We start from the raw sequence: 13,946 nt of genomic DNA, 5'->3' as shown, positions 1-13,946 counted from the left end.
AAGGGCACACAAAGACCGCCTTACCCTCCCTCCTTTGCTGACAGGAGAATGAGGCTTAGAAGGAGCGATTGGCCCAAGGTCAGACATCCCTTGCTAGTTTCATTTGCCCACCGTTAGGGAGGTGGGTGGCTGTGAAAGTGAAACACTGAACAGGGGTTAGAAACAGCCAGCATCTCTCTTTAGAGGAGCAACTGCCCCATTGGTGCAAACCTGTCCTGGTCTCAAGTAAAGTAGAGAGAGGTCTATTCTGTGGTCTATTCTGTTTGAGGTTTGGGCTACGTAGAGAGCTGGGAGCCTCTTTTTTTTTTTTTTTGGCTTTTTAGGGCCACACCCACGGCACATGGAAGGTCCAGGGCTAGGGGTCGAATTGGAGCTGCAGCTGCCAGCCACAGCCACAGCCACAGCAACATGGGATACAAGCCATGTCCACGACCTACACCACAGCTCATGGCAACGCCCGACCTTTAGGCTCAGGGATGAAACCTGAGTCCTCATGGATACCAGTCACTAGTCGGGTTCATTACTGCTGAGCCACAAGAACTCCTGGGAGCCTCTTGCAGCAGGCGAGTGAAGAATGAACCTGGGCCACCTGCTGCTTCCTGCTAATCCCTCCCAGTCCCACTGCCTTCTAAGGAGAGTTTGTTTTTTCTTTTTTCTTTTTCACACAGGAAGCCCTTCTCCACTTGCACACAGGGAGCTCCTGCGACAGCATGGATAGATGCCTGGAAAGGCAACAGCCACCAAAGAGGCAGAGAAAAGGGAGGAGTGCAAACACCAAGGAAGGAGTGAGCTGGGTGGTGAGGAAGCCGAGAGGACTGAAAGGAGGCGGCTGGGCAGCTGGCCTGACCACTCACTGACCCTCTGACTCCCAGGGGAAGACAGACGGGCTCCCTGGAAAGGCCTGGGCTTTCCCTTTGTTCCCCTGCCCCCAAGGAAAGTGGGGGAGAGAGATGGCAGTGGGCTCTTCCTTGGCCTGTCCCGGCCCCTTGGCCCAGAGCTGGGAAGCTACAGCAAGCAGAGCATGGGAGGACCTGGGAGGGGCCAGGACAAACCAGGAAAGAGGCTTTTCAGGAAAACTTGCTTCTCAACTCGGCCTCTTCCTCTCCCTCCTCCCGCTGGGCTCTGCGGGGAAAGATGGGGAGGTGAGCTGCCATATCCAGCCCTGCACACTCTCTGTGCCCTTCCTGAAGCGCCATCAGGGCCAGGGACAGGACTGCCAGGGCTGGACTCAAAGTCAGGGACCTTGGCATGACCTCTAGCTCCCCACCGGCCTGGCACCCTCCTTGGCACACTCCCTTTGCTTGCCCTGGTTGGTACCTACAGCTCTGTTTGCTGTTGCCATGCCCCTGCCCACCCCTGGTCCTGCTTGCTGGTGTTTATCCCTATGCGGGGAGGGCCAAGGGTCAAGACTGCCTCCCTGAGTTTACAGCCAGTGAGAGGGAGGAGGAAGCAGAGGCAGCTGAAATGCAGTCAGCCTAACTCTTGGCAAGAAGCTGGGTTGTTTTGCAGTCTGTGTGAGGTATGAAGGCGGAGGCCGGGAGGGAGGAGGCAAAAGAGGGGAGTTAACTTCTTCTCCCTCCTTCCTCTGCACTTCAGAGAGGGCCTCTCCTTTTTTCTTCCTGACAAAGAAGAAACTTTGGGATCTTTTTTTTTAGGGCCGCACCCGGGGCATATGGAGGTTCCCAGGCTAGAAGATCTAATTGGAGCTACAGCTGCCGGTCTACACCAGAGCCACAGCAACGCAGAATCTGAGCCTCACCTGCGACCTACACCACAGCTCACAGCAATGCCAGATCCTTAACTCACTGATCAAGGCCGGGGATCGAACCCGCAACCTCATGGTTCCTAGTTGGATTCGTTTCCGCTGCGTCATGGCGGGAACTCTTTTTTTTTTTTTTTTCTTTTCTTTTCTTTTTTTTTTTTTGGTGGGATCTTCCTTCTACCACTGGAGTGGATACAGAATAATGAAGAGGCAGGACTCTCCCTTGCCCCAGAAGCTTCTATTTATCTACCCTGCTCCTCTCTCTGTTAACAGCCGCTGGGAGAAGGTCAGAGACTACAGGACTCAGAGCCACCAAAGGAAGGGAGAAAAGTCTGGGTTGTCTGGCCTTTGGGGACCTGGAATAGAATCTAGCTTTGGCCTCTTTTTGACCTCGACCTTGACCTCAAGACAACAGGTGTGTCTCAACACAGCCTCCCACCTCTCCTGCCAGCTGGACATTCCAATTAACTTCTACACACACACACACACACACACACACACACACACACACACACACCACCACATGTCTCCCTTAGCCAAATACAGCCCAAGAAGGAATTGGACCTTTAATAAACAGTGCTCAGGAGTTCCTGTCATGGCTCAGTGGAAACGAATCCAACTAGGAACCATGAGGATGTAGGTTCAATCCCTGGCCTTGCTCAGCGTTGCCATGAGCTGTGGTGTAGGTCACAGACAAGACTCGGATCTGGTGTTGCTATGGCTGTGGCATAGGCCAAGAGCTGTAGCTCTGACTGGACGCTAGCCTGGGAACCTCCATGTGCCGCGGGTGTGGCCCTAAAAAGCAAAATAAAGGGAGTTCCCGTCGTGGCGCAGTGGTTAACGAATCCGACTAGGAACCATGAGGTTGCGGGTTCGGTCCCTGCCCTTGCTCAGTGGGTTAACGATCCGGCGTTGCCGTGAGCTGTGGTGTAGGTTGCAGACTCGGCTCGGATCCCGCGTTGCTGTGGCTCTGGCGTAGACTGGTGGCTACAGCTCCGATTCAACCCCTAGCCTGGGAACCTCCATATGCCGCGGGCGCAGCCCAAGAAATAGCAACAACAACAAAAAGACAAAAGACAAAAAAAAAAAAAAAAAAGCAAAATAAAAATAAACAGTGCTCAGATAGAACCGCAGGGGACAGATGCATCTTCTAGGACCTGGCACAGCAAAGCACTTCTGGCTCCATGTTGCCCGCACTGGTACTCAGATTCCTCGGAGACTGGGATTCTGGGGAGCGACCTCACCCTTTAGGGGCAGGGTGGGATCCAAGTGGCTGTATATGTTTCCAACTATGTCTTAGATTCTCTCTGATCTCTTTGGCCCGGGGAGGGGGGGACAGCAGAGGTCGAGCAGAGGAAGGGAAGAGAGGGAGAGCTCTGAGCTCTGGGCAGAGAATGTGTGTGATCATATGGTTGTGAGTGAAAGAGAGCATGTGTGAGTGTGTGTGATTGGCGTGAATGTGTGTGCACGTATGTGTCTGGATCTATTCTCCTTGTCTGTAGGTTGTTCTGGGTAACAGGGCAACACCCTGTGCAAATCCTGGGTGGCCTAAAATCTTGGGCCAACTGCTTGACTGACTGACTGACTGACTGGCTAGGGTGGGTCCCTTACTGGAAACCAGGTCAGGCTTCAGTCGGCACCTTCCTCCCCACCTTCTTTCTCACCGATCGTACCATTGTCCCCGTGAAATAATCTGCCTGCCCAGATGATGCAAACCCGGGACGGAACCCCTGGGAATGCCCCAGACTCGGGAACCAGCCCGGGGCCTGGAGAGACTCGTTCCCTGCCCTCCCAGATACTTTTCCTGTTCTCTAGAAGGCCAGCCAGCTTTCCCTAACCCACCTAATGCTCCGATGGCTTGGGGAGAATTTCAAGATGATGAAGCAGGAGGGTCAAAGTCTGGCTTAATTTGTTCTTTGGGGGAGATGGAAAAACACAGGGGGAGGCATGATCCAGGGCTGGTTCCATGATGTGTTTTGCCTCAGATTCTGTCTTTACCTCCCTGCTCCTTTTTCCAAGGAAGGGAAATAATAAATATACATTAAGTACCAACTGTATGCCAGGCACAGGGCTAAGTGTATTACATACATTATTTCATTGACTATCCACAACAATTCTATGCTGTAGTCTCGTTCTTATTTTAGAGGTAGGGAATCTGAGACATAGAGACATTTATTTATTTTAGGGCCACACCTGCAACATATTGAAGTTCCCAGGCTAGGGGTCCAGTTGAAGCTGCAGCTGCTAGTCTGTGCCACAGCCACAGCAACACTGGATCTGAGCTGTGTCTGTGACTCACTGCAATGCCAGACCCTTAACCCGCTGAGCAGGGCCAGGCATTGAACTTGCATCCTCGAGAATACCTGTTGGGGTCTTTACCACTGAGCCACAGTGGGAACTCCTATTTATTTCGTTATTGGCCACACCCTAGACATGCAGAAGTTCCCTGGCCAGAGAGTGAACCCACACCATAGCAGTGACATTGCCAGAACCTTTAACTGCTACGCCATCAGGGAACTCCTTAGAGACATGTATTAACTTGCCCAGGATGCTCCAGAGACCAGGCAATTTGTCTTGAAGCTGTGTTTATTTATTTATTTATTTGCTTTTCAGGGCCACATCTGCGGCATATGAAGTTTCCCAGACTAGGGGTCAATTCAGAGATGCAGCCACTGGCCTACACCATAGCCACAGCAACGAGGGATCCGAGCTGCATCTGAGACCTACACCACAGTTCATGGCAACACCCGAGCCTTAGTCCACTGAGGGAGGCCGGGTATTGAACCCGCATCCTCATGGATCCGAGTTGGGTTCGTTAATCACTGAGCCACGAAGGAAACTCTCCTGAAGCTTCATTTAAGGTGAGGCGCTTAAGATTGAGAAGATGTCACATTAAAGAATGATGGACTTGGGAGTTCCCATCGTGGCTCAGTGGTTAAGGAACCTGACTCGGATCCATGAGGACGCAGGCTCGCTCCCTGGCCTTGCTCAGAGGGTTAAGGATCTGGCGTTGCTGTGAGCTGTGGCGTAGGCCACAGATGTGGCTCAGATCTGGCGTTACTGTGGCTGTGGTATAGACCGGCAGCTGCAGCTCCAATTTGACCCCTAGCCTGGGAACTTCCATATGCCAGAGGTGGAGCCCTAAAAAGACAAAAAAAAAAAAAAAAAAAAAAAAAAAAAAAAAAAAAGAGAGAGAGAGAGATATGGACGTAATGAAGATTATTGGTGGCACTAAAGCTCTCCCAACTACCTCTTGAACTACCACTATCAATGGCCATGTTGGGAATTCAACACCAGGTCTGTGGATGAAACTCTTTCCACTAACAAAACTGCCCTTCCTGGAGGGAATAATTACTCCAGGTGGAATGTCTGAGCTGTAAACTCATCTTGGTTTTCCCTAAGAACTGATGGTGCTGGAAATGGGATGTGTCCCCAGAAAGGGAAGCCTGAAGCACCCCTTGCTCCTGCCCCCACAAGTACCTTAGCTTCCCAGAGCCTCTAACTCCAACTCTGTTTCCTCTTCCCTTAAACTCCCTGCCACCTGCCCCTCTTCTGGTTACATAGAAGGAGGCCAGAATAGGGTGCAACAAACAAACACCAAAACCGAACTTCCACATAGACTGCATCTGAACGCTCTTCCTTGATTCCCTCACTTTGGGATCTGTAGCTGGTGATGAGAGGAGAGGGACATGTGGGTTTGAGCCCCTTTAAGGGCCATGGTGCTTCCTTCCAGGGGATGTATCAAGAATGGATGGATTGGGGGAGTTCCCGTCGTGGCGCAGTGGTTAACGAATCCGACTAGGAACCATGAGGTTTCGAGTTCGATCCCTGCCCTTGCTCAGTGGGTTAAGTTTCTGGGCATTGCCGTGAGCTGTGGTGTAGGTCGAAGACGTGGCTCAGATCCCGCATTGCTGTGGCTGTGGGAAGGCTGTCGGCTCCAGCTCCTATTAGACCCCTAGCCTGTGCCGCAGGAGCAGCCTGAGAAATGGCAAAAAGACAAAAAAAAAAAAAGAATGGATGGATTGGGAGTTCCCACCGTGGCTCAGTGGGTTAAGAACCCGACTGCAGGGAGTTCCTGTTATGGAACAGTGAAAATGAATCCAAGTAGTATCCGTGAGGATGCAGGTTCAATCCCGGGCCTCACTCAGTGGGTCAGGGATCCTGTGTTGCCATGAGCTGTGGTGTAGATCACATAGGTGGCTCAGATCCCACATTGCTGTGTCTGTGATCGGCAGCTGTAGCTCTAGTTCAACCCCTAACATGGGAACTTCCATATGCCGTGGGTTTGGCCCTAAAAAAGTGGAAAAGAAAAAATAGAGAGAGAGCAAGAGAAAGAATTCGACTGCAACAGCTCAGGCCACTGCAGGAGTTCAAGTTCAATCCCTAGCCCAGAAATTTCCATACGGCCCAGGTGCGGCCATAAAATTAAAAAATAAATAAATAAATAAATAAATTGGTTGAATGGCAAGGGGGTCCTCAGGGCCGCATGGATATGGGCTGTGTGGACACCCCCTCTCCCATGGGGGCTGTGTGCGTGCAGAGCCTATGGTGAGAACAGTATCTACACATGGGTTCATTGCCAGTAATGACCTGTTGCATGCATGGTTAACTTTATAATTAATTTAGTTGATCGATTTTGCCAGTGAACCAAAGTTCGTTCTTTCTATTTTGCTGCATCCACAGCATGTGGAAATTCCCAGGCCAGGGATCAAATCCGTGTTGCAGTTGCGAGCTGCACCACAGCTGTGGCAATGCTGGATACTTAACCCGCTGTGCCGTATAAGACCAAAGTTCTCTTTCTTTGCTAACATTTCAATACAAGTTTCAACTAAAAAAAAAAAAAAGGTAATTCCCAACGTGGCTCAGCGGTTAACAAATCCTACTAGCATCCATGAGGATGAGGGTTCGATCCCCAGCCTCATTCAGTGGGTTAAGGATCTGGTGTTGCAGTGAGCTGTGGGGTAGGTCACAGAAGAGGCCCAGATCCCGCGTAGCTATGGCTCTGGTGTAGGCTGGTGGCTACAGCTCCGATTGGACCCCTAGCCTGGGAACTTCCATATGCCTCGGGTGCAGACCTAAAAGCAAAAAAAAAAAATTTCTGCTGTGGCACAAGTGGATTGCCTACACGCTGGGACACAGGATCTGGACCAGTTGGCGGTACAGTGGGTTGAGTTTCCGTAGTTGCCGCAGCTCCAGTGTAGGTCATAACCAAGGCTCTCATAGGATCCCTGGCCCGGGAACTCCATGTGCCACAGGGTGGCCAAAAAAAAAAAAAAAAAAAAAAAAAGAATGGAGTTCCCTGGTGGCTCAGCTACTTAAGGATCTGGGGTTGTTACTGTTGTGGCTCAGGTTGCTGCTGTGGCATGGGTTGGATCCCTCACCCAGGAACTTCAGCTTACTGTGGGCTTGGCCAAAAGTAAAAAGAATGGATTGGTTAAGTGAGAGTGTGGAAGGCCACCAAGGACAGACAGAAGTTGTATAAAAAGCCGTAACTAAACAACATCCCCGAAGTTCCCACTGTGGCTCTGCGGAAACGAATCTGACTAGTATCCACAAGGATGCATGTTCAATCCCTGGCCTCGCTCGGTGGGATAAAGGATCCGGCATTGCCATGAGCTGTGGTGTAAGTCGTAGATGCAACTGCGATCTGGCATTGCTGTGGTTGTGGCATAGGCCAGCAGCTATAGCTCCAACTCAACCCCTACCCTTGGAACCTCCATATGCTGCCCTAAAAAGATGAAATAAAGAAAGAAAGAAAGAAAACATCCCACTTCCCCATTTATCTCCTTGAGAGATGTGTACTTCTAAAACGAGCCCTTGGAGAGCCACCCACTTTCCTGGGTCAATACTTTTTTTTTTTTTTTCTTTTTGCCTTTTCTAGGGCCGCACCCATGGCATGTGGAGGTTCCCAGGCTAGGGGTTGAATCGGAGCTGTAGCCACCAGCCTACACCAGAGCCACAGCAACACGGGATCCGAGCCACGTCTGCGAACTAGACCACAGCTCACGGCAACACCAGATCCTTAGCCCACTGAGCAAGGCCGGAGATCGAACACGCAACCTCATGGTTCCTAGTCGGATTCGTTAACCACTGTGCCACCAAGGGAACTCCACGGGTCAATACTTCTTCAACAGATGCTTTGGGGAACCCAAAGGAGAGTTCCACTTTCTGAGCCGGGATCCCACCGGAATCACAGTATCAGTGAGGTGGCATGGACTGCCCTTGGCAGCGGAAGACTAAGTCCTAGAATGCCCTCTTTCTGGCCTGGGGTTCCCCCTCCTGGGTTGGGGGATGGTGGCACTCAGCACATGCTATGCTAAGGCCATCCTGTCCACTTTGCTATGCTGCCACTGGAGCCCGCAGGTGGTGTTACCTTCCGGGTGTCTGCACCTGCCTGTTAGCTGTCTTTGAGCCTCCCCAGGACTGAGATGCAGAAGAATGTGTATGGGGAGTGGGGGCTGGAGGGTGCCTGCCTGCCTCCACCTCCATCCCTTACCCCAAACTCTATCTCAAACCCTCTGGTCCAGCATCTCCTCATCCCTTGGGCCTCTGCAGATCTCCAGGCAGCTGCCTGGGGAGGCTGGAGGCTCATGACAGTCCTCGTGAGAAGTATGGACCTTGGAGGAACTGCAGCCTGGGCAGGCATTGAGGTTCCTTTGTAGCTTCTGGGAGGCTTACATAAACACTGGCTGGGATGCGGAGGGGAAAAGGGATGCAATGGGCTGCCCAGGAAAAAAAGCAAACCCTGCCCGGCCAGCTCAGTCTGAGTGGAAAGAAGGAACGAGGCTGACTTTGCCTCCTCCCTTCCCGCTGTCCTGGTCTGCAGCTGTTAGTTGGGCTGGAAAGACTGCAGGATCTTGGGGGAGGGGGGAGGGGAAGGCGAGAGAGAGGATGCGACTTCACAAATTTGGGATCCCTCCCCTTTTTCTAAATTGAGGATGGGGGTGGGGAGAAGCAATTTGCCAGAGATTTTCAATGCCGCAGGAAGGAGCTCTGGCTCATTAGAATGCGCAGTTTGCACCCTGAAAAAAAAAATCTGTGCTCGTTGCAAAAATGCAGACGTGTGTAGGGGCCCAGCCGAGAATTAAAAAAAAAAAAAAAAAGCGCTAGCTCTGCAATGCAGGATCTGCGAAGTTTTGGTGCGGTGAGGAAATGTGGGTCGTGCTCGTTTCACTTGCTTGTTCCTGCTAACCTACTGTCCGCCTGACTCCAGCACAGTCTCACATCCCAGCAAGAGGCGCTGCTGCTCAGAAACAGGGTCACGGACGGGGTGGGGGTGGGGGGCCCGGAGCAGAGGGCTGGAAGCCGGGGTCTGGGGTTAGAGTGCTGAAAGAGGGCTTTGTGGGGCGGAAAGAGCCAGGCGGATGGGAAGGGACACTTCCACCAGGGAGAGGAATGGAGGCCGAGCTTGTCTCTCGCACGGAAGACTTTGTTCTCCAGCTGGACGGGGTTAGTGGGAAGTTCTTCCAGATCTCACTCCCCACCCCCACCCCCACCCCACCCCGCAGCTCCTCCCCGTCCCCAGCTGGCAGCGGGATTTTTCCCCTTCCGGTCCACTAACCCCCAGAGACCACTGCTGCAGAAGGAAGAATCCTTGCTTCCTGTCCCTGACTCCACAAATCCCCGACCTCTCCTAGTTCTGATCCTGGAATGGGCACTTGCTGTATCTCTGTGCGGCATCCTCCTTCCTAGAAAGAAGGGACCAGGCAGCTGGATGTGGGGAGCCCAGCCTGCAGGGAAACCAAGTCTTGGCTCTGGGCTGCCACTAGTACATCAACTGGAGGGCTGGAGGGCTGGGGCGGCGTTCTTCGCTCTTGGCTTGGGGAAGACCTTTGTTCATCGGGGCCCCGGGTTGTGTAAATGCCCCGGGGGCTGCCTGGGAGGAGAATATGCCTGGGGAAACCGTGTTTCTTTCCTGGGTGTTGGCTCTCCCGATGACTCGGGAGAGACAGAAGGAGACGAGCCTGGAGACGGGGGAAGGGAGCCCAATGCCCTTCCACTCCGTCCCCGTCTTTCCTCTCATTTCTCGGGCCGGGGGAGGACAGGGCCAGTGTGTCTGTGCCGGCTCGAGGCTCACGCGGGATGCTGGGGTCACATGGCCCGGGCATGTGCAGCCTGCTCCATTTCTACCACAACAACTCGCTCATAAACAGCCGCTGCTGCGGCGGTGGCGGCAGAGACATGTGCAAGCGAGGGGGTGGGGCACGTGGCCCGGCCCCAGCCAAGGGAAGGCGCTCGCTCAGCGCGGCCTGTCCCCTCCCCACGCTGGCGCAGCCTCGCCACAGGAAATTCCGAGTGCTCCGCCGCTGCTGCAAAACATGTTTTTGGGAAGTGACTTTCAATAAGGATGGAGTCTTTGGACCATTTCAAAAGAGATAGGAGGGATAATCAGCCGGAGACTGATTTCTGCTTACCGGCCCTTGCCCCGGCTTTCGGGGATCCCTGTACACGTAGGGGTGGAGGGCTGAGCAGGAGTCACGTGTTCCCTCTTCTCACCTGTTTCTCCTAAACTGTATGAAATTGGAACCAACCAGGTCCCCATGGTGAGCACTGGGGTGAGGGGCTGTGGTGCCCTAGGACAGTAGTTCTCAGGATCCACTGGTGGTCCCAGGATTCGTGGAAGGGTCACCATTACCTGGGCACCTGTTAGAAATGCAAATTCTTGGGAGTTCCCTTGTGGCCCAACAGGTTAAGGACCTAATGTTGTCACTGCAGCAGCTGTGGCATGGATTTGCACTTGGGCCCGGGAACTTCTACGTGCCCTGGGTGTAGCCATAAAAACAAACAAGCAGGAGTTCCCTTCATGGCTCAAGCGGTTAATGATCCTAAGCTCCATGAGGATGCAGGTTCAACCCCTGGCCTCAGTGGGTTAAGGATTTGGCGTTGCTGTGAGCTGTGGTGTACGTCCCAGATGCGGCTTAGATCCCGTGTTGCTGTGGACGTGGTATAGGCCTGCCAGCTACAGCTCAGTTTCAACCCCTAGCCTGGGGACTTACATATGCCTCAGGGGCGGCCCTAAAAAGCAAAACAAACAAACAAAAAAACCCCACAAAAAATCTCAACTAAAAATAAAAAAGAAAGAAAGAAATGCAAATCCCAGGCCCCATCCCAGGCCCATTGAATCAGAAACTGGAGGTAGAGCAGAGCAATCTGAGTTTCAACCAGTCCTGCAGGTGATTTTGATATATGCTGAGCTGGGAGAAGCATTGCTCTGAGTCTCTGTTCCGTAGCAATCAGTCCTGTAGGAGAATCTAGCCCAGGATCTAGGGAAGGTCTGCCTTCCCCCTTTGGGCTTCTTCATCTCAGCATTTAGCTAGACAGCATAACTGGATTGGATTCAGTTTGAGTAAAAAGCACTTATTGAATGCCTACTGTGTGAAAGGATTCTGAAAATTAGAGCAAATGAGTAGTGAAAGGATATGAAAGGATAAATAGTAGAGACCTGAAGCGGGGAGGTAAGGTTTTGGGGGAAGAATGAGGGAAAGAGAAAGCTAAGACTGTGATTATTTCTCCTTTCTCCATCTTACCTCCTTTTCTTCCTGTCCTGAGACTCCTATAAAACCAGTGATTATGGCTTAATTTTGTTTTGAGTCTGAAGGTAGAAATTGGTCCCTTGTTTGTTTTTGCTGGCCATGGAGACCCCAGGCCAGTTACAGCCATGGCCCTTGACTCCCCATGCAAAACTATGAGCACCAGAACAAAAAAACAAAAACCCAAACCATGAGCACCACACACACACACACACACACACACACACTCTCTCTCTCTCTCTCTCTCTCTCTCTCTCTCTCTCTCTCTCTCCTTGGGATCCCAGAGCAGGGAGAGGAGGGAGAGCCAAGAAAAGAAAGGAGGTCCCAGAGGGTTGGAAGGACCCCCAGGGGCAAAATGAGTTTAACAGAAAACCAGCAGGAAGAGCCTTTCAATGGGGGAGGGTGGGGACACCCCTGGCCTATTCTAGCTTCCTGAGACCCAGAAACTGTGACCAGAGGAAGCAGAGGGTCTCTAAAGCAAATCACAAAGGCTCCTGAGAATGAAATCTGAGCCTTGAATGCAAAGCGCCTGGAGAATGGGGGATGGACACCAGATCAGAAAGGTTTCCTTCTATAGGCAGACAGAGCCAGGGTGGGGCATGGGAGCCAAAGCCAGGGATGGGCCCAGGCTCAGCCCCTCTGCTCTCCCTTCCCTCCTCCATCCCATGCAGCCTCTCTGGGGACCAGAGCCCCCATTACTGTCTTAAATGTGACCGTTGACTCCTGGCCTCTCCATGCTTCATTTTTTGAGTAATGTGCTTTCCTCTGATTCTCATAGAGCCTTTTTCTCTCACTTCTCTGCACGGTTTCCTCTCTGTGCCTAAAAGGCTCTGAGCTCAAGGAGCAGACAGCCCTGCAGGCCCAGCTGCAGTGACCTACATTGGCTCTCCCCTAGGCCCTGGGTGTGGGGGCTGAGGTTTCAAGATAGGAACTTGGGAATCTGGCACAGGTTAGGGATGACAGGCTGCAAAAGCAGCACAGAGGGACCTCAAGGCAGGGGGCGCCACAGGACTGAGTTCTCACTTTGTCATTTGTGGACAATATAAGACTTTCAGCCTCCAAGTGCAAAAGCATTTCTGAGCAGTGACCCCCACCCCCACCCCCCAGAAAGGAGCCAGAGGTCTCTGACAGGCCTGGTCTCTATTCATTAGATTTGGGAGTGGTTTCTGCCTGCTCCCCATTCTCACTGAACCCACCCCAGTCGGCTACAGCTGGCTGGAAAGATTTCCTTGGCCTTGATGTAGACCAGTGAGTTCAAATTTCAGCTGATTTATTTCAGGAACATGGAAGCTGAGTAGAGGCGGTCAGATATGCAAAAATTCAGTCCCAAGCTTTACTATATAGAGACTAGTTCCTTAGACCCAAGGACTCTGGGAAGGATCCAGAAGGAGCCCCAAGGCTGAACGACCATTTACGAAATCCTCACCTCAGGACCCTGATAGCTGAACCTCTCCTTCCAGCTCTAGGCCTTCTGGGACAGGGAAGGCAGGTTCCGAAATAGGGTTTTTTCCCCTTTTCCCACCATAAACCAGTGTTTAGGATGCCCACCGCATCCAGATTGTGGATGTTTTGCCCTGGCAAGGAAATCCTCTTGCGGGGGCGTGGGGGTGGAATTAGGTGGTGGTGACAGAGAATGATAGATGAGCCTTTTGCTTAGCAGAGAGGGAGAGAAAGAGAGGGAGAGCGCGAGCAGGCTCTGCAGGATTGGGTGGCTCTCCTGTCCAAAGGGCTTCCCCTTGGCCAAGCCCCACCCCAAAGCCCAGGAAGTCCAGAGCTTGGCACGTCGCCAGGGTGAGAGCATTCCGCAGGACTCTGACGGGCTGTGGGGGAGGGTGGCGGTGTTCCGACCACGAGGATGGGGGAGGGGGAGGAAGCGCGCAGGGGAGGAAATGACCACGGAGAAGAGGGTGAGGGTAAGAGGCGGGGACCTAGTTCCCAGTCCCACGAGCCCCTTTCAGAGAGAAGGGCTGAGGCTGGACGTCTTTCCAACGGCCATGCGAAGGGGCTGCAGCTTCGGAGCCAATGACCCTTAGGTCACCTCTCTGCTCAGGGTCACAACTGACATCCCAAACTGTCCTCGGGAGAGTCTCTCCCCCCTCCGGAACCCTGGGACTGCGGTTGAGCTCGGGAGCCCCCGCGTGGCGAAAATCTGGAACTGCGGCTGGGCTGGGGGCGGAGCCCTTCGGCTCCGCCTCGGTCTCTCCCCCAGCGCCCCGCCCTTTTCCCCCACTAGGCCCAGGACTCTGGAAATAGCACCTGGTAATGGGAGTGCTGACAGATGCTGAGTTATAGGGGAGCAAGTGTCCCTGGCCCTTAACGTTCTAGCTTGAGGACTTTGGAGCTGTTTCTCCTGAAACTAGGTGCCCCAGGACTCCTCCCATTCCCTTCCACACAGGGCTCTTCAACATGCCCCTGGGTAGTGTGCTTCTTGGCTACAATGACGTCCCCTTCCTGTGCCCCAAGATTTGCAGCTCGGGGGTTATCTACTATTCACAACCCGCTATGACTTTGGAGGGAGAAATGGCCCCTGAATACTCTGATTTGATTTGATTTTTTATTTATTATAATTATTTTCTTACTTTTTAGGGCGGCACCCAGGCTTATGGAAGTTCCCAGGCTAGGGGTCCAACTGGAGCTGCAGCTGCAGGCCTACG

Source organism: Sus scrofa, chromosome 12, assembly GCF_054392235.1.
Source record: "Sus scrofa isolate SSC_HxYL_T2T_F1_AM1 chromosome 12, Sscrofa_HxYL_maternal_Yorkshire_Landrace_v2.0, whole genome shotgun sequence".
NCBI lineage: Eukaryota > Metazoa > Chordata > Mammalia > Artiodactyla > Suidae > Sus > Sus scrofa.
Note: the sequence above shows the minus strand (reverse complement) of the source record.